The 14,625-nt window shown below is 34.9% G+C and overlaps 1 pseudogene; it reads right to left on the bottom strand.

The window, feature by feature from the left end:
- Positions 1-11,750: 11,750 nt before the first annotated feature.
- LOC107024886 lies at positions 11,751-12,618 on the bottom strand (annotated as a pseudogene).
- Positions 12,619-14,625: the final 2,007 nt, after the last annotated feature.

Here is a 14,625-nt window from a genome sequence, read left to right as displayed (position 1 = left end):
CTAAGAGTCAATTATGCTCATATGATGCTTATGATGAGGAATCAACTTATTATTATTTTGAATTATCTCTATGTTCATTACATATGTATTTTGTTGACTTGTCATTATAGATTCCTATGTTGGAGATTATGATTTCATTATGTTATTATATTTTATGCTTATGACTAACCATTTTAAGATTCTATTATTATGTCATGCTAGCTTTCATACTTGGTACATTTTGTACTAACATATATTGCTTATATTTTAATCAAATGTAGGGCTTCGTGGTTTGAGTTTTCTTTGGAGGATAGCTTTCTACAAGTTTAAAGATGTGTTGAAGAATTGGTGAGTCCTCATAGCTTTCAGCACAAACCCATTAGTTTCATCATGTATTATATTTATGTTTTAGAAATTCTATGGGTTGGGTCCCAAGAGTTTTATTTCAAGAGTTTAATAGATGGTTTGAGATAAAGATTTAGTAAAGACTTCCATTTTCTTTATGAAACAATTTTTTATTGTGTGATTGTAAAGAAGTTTTGCAATTTACCATACTTTTCTATTATCTTATGTTACGATTATGGTAAGGGTTGTATTAGACCCCTTCAAGGTCAAGTATGTCATGTTACGTCTAGGGGGTACCCCTGGGTCGTGAAAAATTGGTAATTAGAGTACAAGGTTTAGAATGATTCTATGATTGTATCAAACTAGGTCTAGTAAATTCTTATTAATAAATGTGAAGGGCTCTACATTAATGAATAAGAGTTTATTGGATGTTTAGGAAATATCACTTCTTCATTCTTTAAGTTGTGCCATAGAATTGTAAATCTGGTAGATCCTTCTTCTAATGTGTGCCCTATGGTTTTACAGGTTATGGCAAATACTAGTACTCATGCTATGAGGGATGAGGAAGACAAAGGAGATCAAGAGGATCCTCTCCAAGTTTCACCCCAAGCTCCTCCTCAAGCTCCATATGACCCTCCATTCTAGAATGTCACTCTTGCGGAGCTTAGGGCTTCTAGGCAATTGTTGGATCAGGCCTTGACGGTGTAAGACAATATAATAAAGGTCATTGTGTGTAATGTGTTTCAAGGAATTCCTTATATGCATGTTAATGAAAATGCTTAGGTCTTGTTAGAAAAGACTTATATGTATTGTTTCGCTCATGTTGTGCTGTTTTGAGTATAGTTGCATATAGACTTAATGAAATGAGTTTATGAGCAATCCTTAACTTTGGGGAGTTGAAATATTCCTCCTTTATATGAATGCTTTTATAGAGTAAATTGCATATGATCTCCATGAGAGTATGTTGAGCATGTTGTGACTAGGAGATGGCAGTTCCTCCTTGAACATACTAGTTATGAGAATTTCATGCTAAGGCTGCCCAAACATTGAAATCTACAACCTAAGGGTCCACCCCCACCTTCACGGCCAATGGTCTTGACAACTGCCTGTGAAGGGGCTCGTGAAGACCCCTTAGCCATGCGAAAGGCAAAGTTATTGCCTCAAGACCACGACCATCACCACGACTTGGTCTTGACCACAGATTGTGGGAGGTCTCATGGTCGTGCCTTATCCCCCATGGAGACTTTCCAAATTTAGGAGGGCCACTGGTCAAGGGACCATAGGCTCCACCATGGGCCGTGGTGCCGTTGATGTGCCACCAAAGTGGGCATTACAAATGGCAAGGTTGCCTTGTTGAGGGTCTTTTAGGAAATTTCTTTTAAATTAGTTAATTAATGGGGTAGTTTTATATGCGTTTTTTTCACCTATATAAAGTATTATAAGTCAATTATTACCTCAATCAATTCACTTAGAATCAAAATCCTTAAAGATCCCAAATGTTCTTCTCTCAAATATTTCTCTCTCTTGAAAACCCCATAAGTTTCAAGATCAAAGGTTCCATTGCTAAAAGCTTGTTCTAGGGAATTGATTAAGTATGAGTAGATTATAATCTATGGGTTCTTCCACCAATACATCCCCCATAAGTTTCCCCTACTTGTGGATCAAAAACCCAATTCGAACTAGGGTTCTTCTTACATTATGGGTATGATTCCAATCAAGGGATAATACCTAATTATAATTGATTTAGATTTATATAGTTATGTTATGATGAATTCAAGTGATTTATATGGTAAACCCTAGTCTAAATTGATGAATGTGGTATTTATGAGTTGATTCCATTAGCGGTGAAATTGAAGGTTCATGGGCGACCTTCTCTTAGAGAAGTGTCTTATATTTTGTGAGAGTGTAAGGTTATTTAGACATTCCTAAAGTAGTATCTTATAGGGTCCATGCTAGTAATGAACTTAGACATACTAAAAGTAGTATCTCATAGGGTTCAAGATAATAAAGGACTAAGATGTGTTTAAGAGAGTACCTAAGGTCTTCTAAAGATAAAGAGATGAACTAGGTTCCAAACCAAGAAGTATTAGTAAGAGGACCTAAAAGTGGTACTTAGCATGATTAGTTTTATAGGATGCTATGATTGCTATACAAGTATTACTTAGGGTTACTAAAGAGAATGAGTTTATATAGGATTTGCCATAATTGTCTTCCTTGCTATAGTTCACTAAAGGTTGGAGTTTCCCTTAGTTATGAGAGTAAAGCTAATAATGAAGCCAAAGGAGGGTGAATATGACTAGGATGACTTGAAGACTATACTTAGTGTGAAGGGTAGTATGGGATGTTTTTCATTCATTAAATAAGTGCGTTTTGAGGTTCCCTAGAGGTTACCATGTATATTGACTATGATTAAGATGACCAAAAAGGGATACTTGTGTAATACCTCAAAAATAAATTAGGTGAAGCTAGAGCCTAACATGTTTTTCAAGAGGGTCTAAGGTCCTAAATCTGTTTATAATGTGGGGTATTGAGGCAGTGTCTAGATTTTTAGGTGCATTAGAAGTTAAACGTTAAGGGACGACTAAGACGTTCGACGACTAAGTCACCTATGTGCCTCATGTGTAGTTAGGTGCCTAAATGTTTGTTGCATGAGCATGTGAGGTCCTTATAGGGTTATCATAGTGTTTATAGGCAATGTGTAGAGTTTCATGAAGTTTGGAGGTCAAACATCCAAGAACGTCCATGATGTTCGAAAGGTTTGCTTTGAAACAACCTTGTGTGTCTTGGCATGTTTCGTCAAGTTTTACGTATTCGTCTTGGAATAAATTCATGTGCGAGGTCCTAAACTCGTATACAAACATATTCGAGCGGGTATTATCCAGGCAAAAGTCCCCAAGGACCATCAAAGGGTCCTTGAGGAAGGACTTGACTTGAGCCAAAGGTTGTCTTAGACCAGCCCAATCGACTGAGGCGATCGGTGGCCAGTAGCCTTGTCGACGCCCCTTCGATTGAGGGTGTGGGTCAAGTCTTAGGCGTGGCAAGGAAAGCTTCCAATGACCAGCCTCAGTCCCAAACCAAGGACCAACAGGTTAGTCCGTTGGTTGGGAAACGGGCTGTCATTTAGAGTCGTCTGTGAGGGCGGTCAATTTCGCATTTCACTGTAATTCTAGGGGTGACCATTTCACCCCACGTCCAAATAAGACTTTAAAAATCAAAACCCCAAACACTTAGGAGAATTCATTTTTCAAAAATCAAAACCCCAAAGTCCTAACAAATTCTCTAGAACTCCATTGCAGTCAAAACTCAAGGAAGAGCTTGGATTGGAGATTTGAGTGGTGATTTTTCATCAATTTCGTGGATTCACATCATTGAGGTATTTTTTTGATCCTTGAAACTATATTCATCAAGGAGACGATCCTCAAAGTGATTTTGAAAGAGTTCTTAATAGAAAAGTTTTCTAAATTGAAATCTATCCATGGGTTCTTGATTTAATGGTTTTAACGCATTAAATATTGATTGAATTGTTGTTAATATCATGATTTTAACTCAATTAAACTATGAACCCATGTAATTGATGAACCCTAGTTCTTGACTACTTTATGGGATAAGTGATATTGACTTAATGCTTATGAATCGTAGTGTAGTTTCCTATGGGCTATTGAATGGGGTTGTAATTGTATTCAATTAATGTATTGGTTGACTTAGATTGATACATCTATATTGAATTTACCTAATTTCATTAAGTATTATAGTTCTTGTATTGAATTGATGTTCTTGTCTATGGATAAGGGCATTATGGTATTGAATTGGATGATTTAGTTATGGATTGAAGTGGTAAGAATGGATTGCTGGTACGCTGACCTAATTCGATTTATTTTATGTTAATTGTACTTGAATTATGTTGTGTTGGTATGGTTCACTTATGGTGGCGGTGCTATGTGTTTTACTTGCAATTAATGTGGCATCGTCGGCTTTACTCTATATATTATGAAGATCATGGCCATGTCGGCATTACTTGATATATTGTGATGATATGTGTAGTGAATTATGTCAAGTATGGTCATATTCATCTACTTGTGATTAAGTGAAAGTAGGTGTTCTTCTATTGATGTTGTTAGGTGATCATATTAGACTATGACTATGTCTTTATGTGTGTAGTCTTAGAGTTGATGCATGATTATTCCTAATTGACTATATGAGTCTATAATGGTTATATTGATGATGTTATAGTAGTGGATAGGATGACCTAAAGATTATGTTGGTTGTGCCTATGTTCTTCTAGAATGATATGCAATATGTGCTAAAGTGAAGTATTGTTGTGTCTTGTGTTGGTAGACTTATGTCCCTTACTTGATACATGTATGAATGTGAATATGATATGTCTTAACTTAGGATGCTAAATCCTCTTACTCTTTTCATTATTAATGACATGTGACCTTGAATAATATTAACAAGGTTATTTATGTGAAACCTTGAACCTAGTGGTAAGGTTATGAACATTGAAGTCGAAGTCGTAATGGTATCCTTCATGTAATGAATGATGGACTTAAATTTGATTGGCTGGAACGGCATCATATCTTCCTTAGGAAATTCATTAAGAGCTATCTTGTTGCCATTGTAAGGTAGCCCTAGGGGACCTCTTTGCTAGGGTAAATATGATTCGGTTATGAACTTTATATGAAACCCCTTTGAATGATCCTTTAATGTGAATTACTCTATGAGAACAAAGGCTAGCACCGAGTGAGTATGGTAAGGGAATTAGCTCTAGTGAAAAACGAGACTAGAGTACAAAGTAAGCCCTTCATATTCCTTAACCATGTACCTACATGAGATGTGTTCAAGTTCTACCATTGTCAAGTAGGACACCCTCCATCGGAGTAGGTTACAACTCCGGATTCCATGATATTCTACTATGGTCTATGTTCGTTATTGTCTATTATCATCATATGGGATACCTATTAGCATTAGAAAAGTTCTATGAAGTTTAGGTGGTGGTATGGGACACTATTTAGAAATTGCACAATAGGCTTTGAAGGTGTTAGTTAGAGTCCCTAGGTCTTCTCCAAGACCATTACTTGAATGTCCTTTATGTGATGAATGTTTCTTAAATGAACTAATGAATGCAATGACTTAAGTTAAGAAAGCATGTTAAATGAATAAGTACTTATCTAGAGTAGTTAAGGGTTTTCTAGTTTAGGTGTGAAGGGGGCATAGGAATGGTCACTTCATATCTTACCTAGATAAGTCTTAAGAATGAGTCTAGTTAGGGAAGTTGGTTGAATATGTAGACATGATCCAAACTTAGGTATTATTTAGGTAATCTTGAAGAGGTAAATCATGGACGTTATCTTCTTGATTAACTTAAGTAAGTCTTTTGATAACCTTTTGAAGGGAGAATGTCATATTATATGTAGGCTATTGTGTTAAGTGAGAATGATATTATTCTAGGTAATCTATAGGATATCTTAAATGTGTGCGAAAGGGATTGTATTGGCGATCACTTCACAACTCACTCAAGTGAACCTTAGAATCACCTTTGGTAAGAGAATCTCATGTTGATGTGGTTGATGTATTGTAAGTGTGTGTATCTCATTATAGGTTGTCTTAAGTATCATTTAGGTGTGCCTAGAGAAGGTGTATGGGCGGTCTCTCTTTGTCTTACTTAAGTGAGTCTTAGGATAACTTTTAATGAGAGGATTGCATGCTAGAAAGTGTCCAAGGTGAAGTTAAAGAACTTCACCATAACAGTGAAGAAGTTTATTGTAAAAGTGATTTAGTTCATTGTAAAGTGACATGGTTTCACTGTAATGTTTCTAAAAATGTGATGAATTGATTAAGTGATTTATTATGTGTTTCTTAATGAACTAAATCGTCATCAAGACTAAACAATATTAAATAGTAGGATAGTGGCATCGTCCTCAGAAGGTGAGGACCTAATGAACTTGGAAAATAAGATTCCAAGCCTTCTTAAATGGCCCTCTAAAAGATCAATGGCCAGATCCTACATTTGTAGTAAACATAAAATATGGGTTAGTACACACTTGTACTAAGTATGAGTATATGCATATACCAGGTCTTGTACATGATCCATCCATGAGAAGATCATATACCAATCATGATACTTGAGCCACCGATGGGAATATGAGGTACTAGAGCTTGTAGCTAATTCAACCATGGGAGAATTATGTACCCGATGTGGTATCTAATCCCACTAGCAAGCACATATCACAATCAAAATTCATCACACTTGTACACCCAAGTAGACACACTCATATAATATGATTGAAAACGATTAACATTTCAATTTATACTCCTTCCATTTCCCTATCCATACACTAAGCATGTTATACTAACGAGGTTGTTATCAAGCACATATAACAAAAATAGGAAGCAATTAACCATGACCTACTATAAAATGGTTCTTTGACAAACATTCCCTCCTCATAATTTGATTACCCATAATCACCCTACCAAGGATAACACCTAGTAATCTGTAACACTCCGAAAAGTCAAGACCTAATATAGAGCCTAACACAAGTGTATAGGGGTTTAGATTCTTTTCTAAGACCTAAAATAATGTTTATAAGTCATCTGAGAAGTTTTAGAGCCAAGACATCAAGAAACGTCCATGACGTCGGGAAGCTAGTGTAAATTGAACTAGTTGACGTTGCTAAGTTTGGTGAAGGTTTCGGAGGGTCAGATGGATTCTAAAACTTGTAAAAAGACTTTGGTTAGTAATAATGTACTATAGAGGGTCTAAACTTCCAATAACGACGCCCCAAGGACTACCCAAAGGGACCTTGAGGAGGACCCCAACATGGGTTGGCAGGCTGCCAAAGCAGCCTGCGTGAGTCAAGCTCCAAAGGGCTACTACGCGACTTGCAGACCACATGGACCTTATTGTATTAACTCATTTTTCAAAAAATAAAAATGTGTTTCGGCCTCGCGATGCGGAGCCACTTCCCAGATTCGTAAAAATCATATTTTAAGCATTTTGACTTCACAAAAGGCCCATTTAAGTGAGGGGTGTTTGGGTAATTTAGGGGGTGATTATACATAGACTAAGGATCATTTTTAAGTCATTTTAAATCACTTAAACCAAATTCCCAAAACAAAACCCAAAAGTGCTCATCTCTCTCTACTTTCTCTCTCCTCAAATCCTCCATTGAAGAAGGAAGAAAGCTTGAAGAAGAAGACCAATTTCTCTAGGATTTCACTTCAATTTTGTGGATTAATATTCATTAAGATATGGGTTTTTCACTCTTGGGATTCCTTTCCCCAAGAGGTCCTTTCAAAGTTGATTTCTAAAATACCCAATTCCATGGGGTTTTCCAATTCTAATGGATTTTCTTCTAAACTTCAAATCGATGATAAATTGTGGTTGTCTATGGATAATTAAGTGTAGATTGTTTTTTAATTGATGTTTATTGATGCAATTTCATGTAGATCATGTCCTTTTCATTAAATTCCCCAAACCATGGATTTCGGCTATGAATTGATGGGAATTGAAGAATATATTGATTGTTAGATTGGTTTTATCTATTCTAATGCATTTATGAATTAACTAGGGTAGATTGGATCTAATTCTTGAATAATTCATGTTGACGCTTCTCCCCCAACCCTAAATTACAAATTGAAGTTAATTGGGATAGTGATGATGTAATCGATCTAGTTCTTGGGTTAATTACTATTGATTGATGTTACTACACCCATTATTGGATGTAATTGGTTTTTTGATGGTAAAACCATGATGATGGATTTTGAAGAAGATTTGGTAAGTCTTCATAATCCTAACCTTTACTTCAATTATGATGCTTGTGATTGATGGTGTAGTTCAATTGAAGTATGACTTGTGTATAGCTTAAGTAGGCGTTCGTATGATGTTGAATTGAAATGTCTTGACTATCTTATGTGAGATTATGCTTAATATGAAATGATATAAGGTTGGTTATGAATTGACTATGTGCCTTATTATCAGTGATGATGATGATATGCTAATCTAACATATGAGGGTTGTCATGAAAGGATATTCTCATGCAATTCCTAATGAGCTAATGATGATTATATATAAGAGGATAGACTCCTATGACTTAAACTAAGTTATGATTGTTAATGAAATACATTTAAAAAGGGACTTATCTTAGCATTGAGTAAAGTTGATAATGGGAGGTGTTGGCTTCCCGTAGAGGAAGATTCACCCTATAGTTCCACATGAGGTGTTGACTCCCATATGAGGGACACTCACCCGATGGATTCTCATGAGATGGGGGCTCCAATGCTAATTGGCATGTAGATGGTTCAATTCGTATCTCCTAAGTTCCTTAACTATGTTGCCACCATAGGAAGACTAGCTAGTGGTTCCACCTAGAAAGCTACGTTTATGTTTGGTTCTACTTTGGCCGGTAGACCACCTTCCATCGGTGTAAGGTTTTACAATACCGGATTTCACACATAGCTCTTGTGGTCTATGCCGGTTAAGGCAAATGTTCCCGAAATTAAAATGAAGTAATGAAGTAAACACTAAGTAGGGTGACTTAAGAGGTTTGACTTAGCGTAGATAGGGGTATGAGAGACCTATGACTTTCACTAGTTTGCCTTGAGGGGAGCTTTAGGAGGTTGTGCTTATGTTCTATCATGTATATGTTATGTATATGTTGACTCTACATGTTTATGTTTCTATATGATGGTAGCTTTATTTATGAACATTCTATTGGTCTATATTGCTAAGTATAATTATGACTACTATTGATGTTATGCTATGTTGAGTTAGACATTGGTTATGATCCTTTGTTTGGTTTACATGATTGAGTAAGGTTATGGGGCTTTTGCTTGGTCATTGCACTTGTAGGCTAAATGATGGGTTTTGAGTAAGGGTCATGCTTATGTTATGATGTTGTGAACTCTTGTACATGTTGACTTGACTATTACTTGTTAATGTTGGTCTTGTGTTTTATATGGGTTTGACTTATTGATTACGTGAATATTGTCTTGCATGAGTTCTTGGATGTTCATAAGGCTTTTCAAAGTAAATTAGCACGTTTTGAACAAATGTCCCCTTTAGCATGATTTCAAATATTTTATATGCATATACTCATACTTAGTACAAGTGTGTACTAACCCATATTTTATGTTTACTACAAATGTAGGATCTGGCCATTGATCTTTTAGAGGGCCATTTAAGAAGGCTTGGAATCTTATTTTCCAAGTTCGTTAGGTCCTCACCTTCTGAGGACGATGCCACTATCCTACTATTTAATATTGTTTAGTCTTAATGACGATTTAGTTCATTAAGAACCCAAAATGTTTTATTTGACGTAGATGGGTTAATATGAGACGTATTCTAGACTTCTTATGAAAAAATATTATTATATTATGTTTGTGAAGTAAAAGTTGAAGCCTATGTATTGCTTCATATACGAGGAGTCTATGTATGCTCGCTAATTATATACTATGTGTAAGCGAGAGGTCTAAGTAAACACAAGGTAAACATTAATATATCAAGCCCATATAAGCTGAAACCACAAATAACCACACAACTCCGACTCTAAAGACATACATGTACATGCTATTTCCCAACTATTTCAAGGTATGATGAAATTAAGACAAGTCTAATTACTTAGTTTTTGACCCTTGTTACATAGAAACCCCTTCCCTCCATTGTTTTATACGCTTCGATGTCTTATAAGGTTTTTTGAGTAATCCTCATCTACTTTATCAATGAAAAATTAAAGAAAAATTAAAATAAATCATGTTTTGTAGGGTTTTATTATGTGACCTCCAATATAGGGGCCATGCACCTGATTTAGCAATGACACCATAGCGGGATTTTTTGATCTATTATGGGATGACATCAACCTGGATCAAATTTAAATTCTAAAAATATTTTCGTCTCACCTTAATTTTAAATTGGCAACATATTTCAAAAATATTAAAGAACCCATACAGGGTGCTATTGGATAACAATGAGATAGGTAGTTACAGGATCTCAAGGCCTAGTGCATTAGTTTCTGTATGAGAAAATTTGGTGTATGTTGAAGCTAGAAAATTTACTAAAGTACAACTTAATAGCTTAAAAAGGAGCAACTAAAGAGATCTCAAAAATAGGTCGCTAAAAAGAGACCTCATGACGTCACTATTTTTATGTATAATCTTTTTTTTAAAATAAGAGACCTCATGAGGTCGATTATATATATAAATAATTTAATATATATAACTTATTTTAAAAGTTATTTTTGCTGCTACTTTGCCTAAAATATGTCATCTCATGAGGTCTCTATTTGGGAAAATAAAATATAAAAAATAAATTTAAGAGACTTCCCAATGTCTCCTTTTTTTAGTCAGATTTGGTCAATAATATTTAAAACAAGAGACATCATGAGGTCTCTTATTTTAAAATATTATTGACCAAATTTTACTAAAAAGGAAATAATTAAAATGAGGAAAGCAAATTTGACTTATAGCGCGTCTTTTCCAAAATTTTATATCACCTCAAAATCCCTATATTCCATGATTCTATCTCCCACGATTCATTCTCCCACGGTTCTTGTAGCTCATAGACGACACTGCAGCGCCATGCAACATGCCGCCAGCCACGCTCAATCACTCAGTGGAGCATTAGTTTCTGTCGATTCGTGAAAACTCCATCTATCGATTTTGAACATGTAATTTTGGAGCTTTTCAGTTTTTAATTTTAAAAGTTTGTGAGGAGCATGTGTAGTTAGTTAGGATGTAATGCTTGTTTATATTTAATCAAACCTTTGGAATTACTATTAATAGTTGAATGTGAGATAAGAAATATGTCAACAAGAGATCCTTGATTTTGAAAAAGATACAGTAGAGATTCTCATCAATGATTTAATATAGGAGTTGAAGCTATGAATTACATTAGTAGTTTCAAAGTAATCATTATCCACATTGAGATGTAATGCAGTAGAATGGCATTCAGTTATAGTACTAGACGATGATTGCCCGTCTTTGTGATTGTACTGCTTAAGTGTGTACTCGAGGCTATGTACAGATCTACATATATTTATAGAATCTGACTTTTTGATAAGGCAAAATAGATAGTGGCAGGGACGATTGTTTTGTCATGATTCTATAGTCCACAAGATATTTGTATTTGAGACAGTGTTTTAAGCTACAAATGTATAGTGTATGGTAAAAATAGAGCATGGTTAATTGTTGTAATCCTTGTTAAAGCATCATGCATAATCTTGTTGAACATCATTCTAGCTTTTCACAAAAAATAGTTCATAGACAAAATGAAATCAGGTTGAGATTGAGGCTTCTGCAAAAACTTCCTGTGAGATCATATGGTCTCATGAGCTTAAAAGTTCGAATATCATACATATATATGTAGCGAAAATATATTGCAAAAACACTAGTGATTTATTGTTCTTGTTTTCAAGTATTAGTTCAAATACATTTCATTTTAGGATCCTAAAAGAATGTGCAGTAAAAGTACTTATGATAAGGGGGCATGTAACTCCCCGTCTTTGTCTATCCATATTAGCTTGCCACCCTACCACACAATTTGTATAAATCTTAGTGATATGATTACGTAAATACTTTTTCGGTGTATAAACTTATAAAAATTACCTATTCCCATATTAAAGCCAAGGTTCTTAAGCTCTCTGTCTTCTTGGCAAAGAGCACAAGGTTCACAGAATACATGTTCAAGACAATCAACACAAGGTGCCTCTTCCAGATGACATTGCCCCCTCATTTTGGACCTATAGAAGCAGGAATATAGGCTAGGCAATCCTGTTCAGTCCCAACAAACCACATAATGCACCTCTACTAGCACATGCTAGCATAAAAAAAACAACACAAACATCATATTCTTTGTAACCGAATATCAAAAAATGAATTTTCCAAAAAATAATGTGTATATACTTACAAGTTGTTCCTTTGTTTAGTATTTCAGAAATCTGCCCAAAGGTGATACAAGGGCAAACACTAGTAACTAAACAGTTAGTAGAATCATCAGTACTTTGCCAGTTACCACAAGCTTTGTTATTGGGCTCTACTTTACACTGATAGGTCTCTTAAGTATGAGAAGGGTCTGGCCGTGTACCTTATTGATAACAACAGTCAAATTTTACTTCATTGAAAGTTATGAACACAACTTGCTTGCACCTTAACTAATTCCACGGGTAACTCTATCCACCTTTTCCCAAGGCTTAGACAAATAAGAAGAAATCACCTAGCGTTTAAGATTTCTTGGTTCTCAAAACACTTGGGGAACCGTCGAGTGCAACAAATGTATTCACCTGGATGAGTGTTGCTGGCCATAGTGTAGGTCGGTCTAATATTCGAGTTGGTTAAAATGTCAATACTAGGTAATTCTAGTCTGTCAAAAACATACAGTGAACATTATTTTTTTGCAAAGATTTTCAAGGTCACATAATTAGAAACCCAAGTAAAATTATTTGAAAACGTTGGAGAGCGTCTCATCATAAGGTAATTAGGAACCCAAGTACAGGTAGAATTCCATTCCTGGGGCTACATTTGCCTTCTAGTCTATTATCAAATGTTGCTTTCAACAATCAATTAGTGACACCAACACTGAGAAAATATAAGTGATGCCACTTTTTGTGACCACAAGTCGGTATTGGACTTATCGAAGTGCTTGAAAGAGATGAGACAATCAGCCAACCACCATATTCTTTAAGTTCAGCTAAGTTGGTCCTGCAACATAAACAACATGCTGTTATTTGGATCATACTCATACAACAAACTAATTGGACTGAATAATCGCGATTAAATATATGTATCAAGTTAGAGTACAACTTGGGATCAACATATGAATCCTATCCACATCGTTACTATATACAAGAGATTTATATGAAACCTACAAAGAAAAGACACATCAAAACATAGAATAAAATATAGATGTCTGATCTGAAGCCTCTTTTTCTGCAGTCAAGAAGTTGACAACGACAACAAATTTACGTAATTAGATGCTAATTCCAGATTGATTAAACCTTCTGAAAATTACCTCTGATCATGAGATAAACTTGCTTGGTTGAGAATTCTTTTAAGTTGTAAGATCATTCATATAATGTCCTGTGTTCACCAGATACTTTGAAGCTTTTAACTTGGCATCATTAGGTAACATGAGTGATAATGGAGTTGCAGAAATATTTAGATGAGGGGAAAATGCAAGTAAACTATTAGATACTTTTTTCTGATTCTTTCACAATTTTCTTAAATTAAATTCTTGTTCTATAAGTGCATAAAGGTGAATCTAATAATAATGAATGAATAAAAAGACATGCAAATAAAAGAAGATACACTAAGATAATCATACTTACCAAAGTTAAGAAACTTGAATGCACACATAAATAGTAAATACAACAACAACATAGGTGAAAACCTGGACGAGAAAAATCAAAGTTAGCAGTTAGAATAACACCAATCTTTAGTTGGCAACAATTTTCAAGAATAGTTAATAGCAAAAGTCTTGACTAACATATATCGTGAAAGAAATTTACAGAATAATGCTAAATGCATGAAGATTTGCTTAAAGTTGTTGTATAGCTAATGAACTTAAGATAAAAGACATAGATAGAATGATATAATTGGATTTCTAGGATTGTAATTTACTATTTTATTTTATGTTTAACAAAGTCAAATTTTGTGATATTTGTGTAGATGGATCGCAACTGGATGTATAATATGACTAGTTTTCCTAAGACCTGAATTTGTAGAAGGTGTCACTAGTTTTGTGGAGTATGCAAAGACGCTATAACCTTTTCAACGTAATGGTGTGATAAAGTGTCCTTGTAATAAATGTCAATTTTTGAATTATGAAAAAGAAGATATTGTTAAGCTTCATCTCTATCGAAATGGATTTTAAAAAAATATACAGTGTGGACTAGTCATGGAGAAATTGATAATAGTTTTGATGTATTTCAACATTATGTTACTAGTGAAAGTGGTAGTACAGTGAATTCTAATGCAGAAAATTATATAATGCATGACATGGTTCAGGATGCGTTTGGTGTGCACTCTGATTTTGAATCTGGTAATCAAGGTGAAGAAGCTCCTAATGCTGAATACAAAATTTTCTTTGAACAATTGGAAGCTGCTAGTCGGCCTTTGTATGAGGGGTGTTCACACTCGCACCTGTCTATTGCTATTAGATTATTAAGTATCAAATCAGATTGGAATGTTCATCAAGGGGCAATGAACTTTGTGATTGACCTTATGCATGATTTAATTGATCCAAATCTAGAGATACCTGATAATTTCTATAAGGCAAAAAGGTTGGTATCAATGTTAGGATTGCCATCGATG

The sequence above is a fragment of the Solanum pennellii genome, chromosome 7 (genome assembly GCF_001406875.1).
Source record: "Solanum pennellii chromosome 7, SPENNV200".
NCBI classification, from domain to species: Eukaryota; Viridiplantae; Streptophyta; class Magnoliopsida; order Solanales; family Solanaceae; genus Solanum; species Solanum pennellii.
The sequence above is the reverse complement of the archived record's forward strand: the minus strand, read 5'-3'. Positions and strand labels throughout refer to the sequence as shown.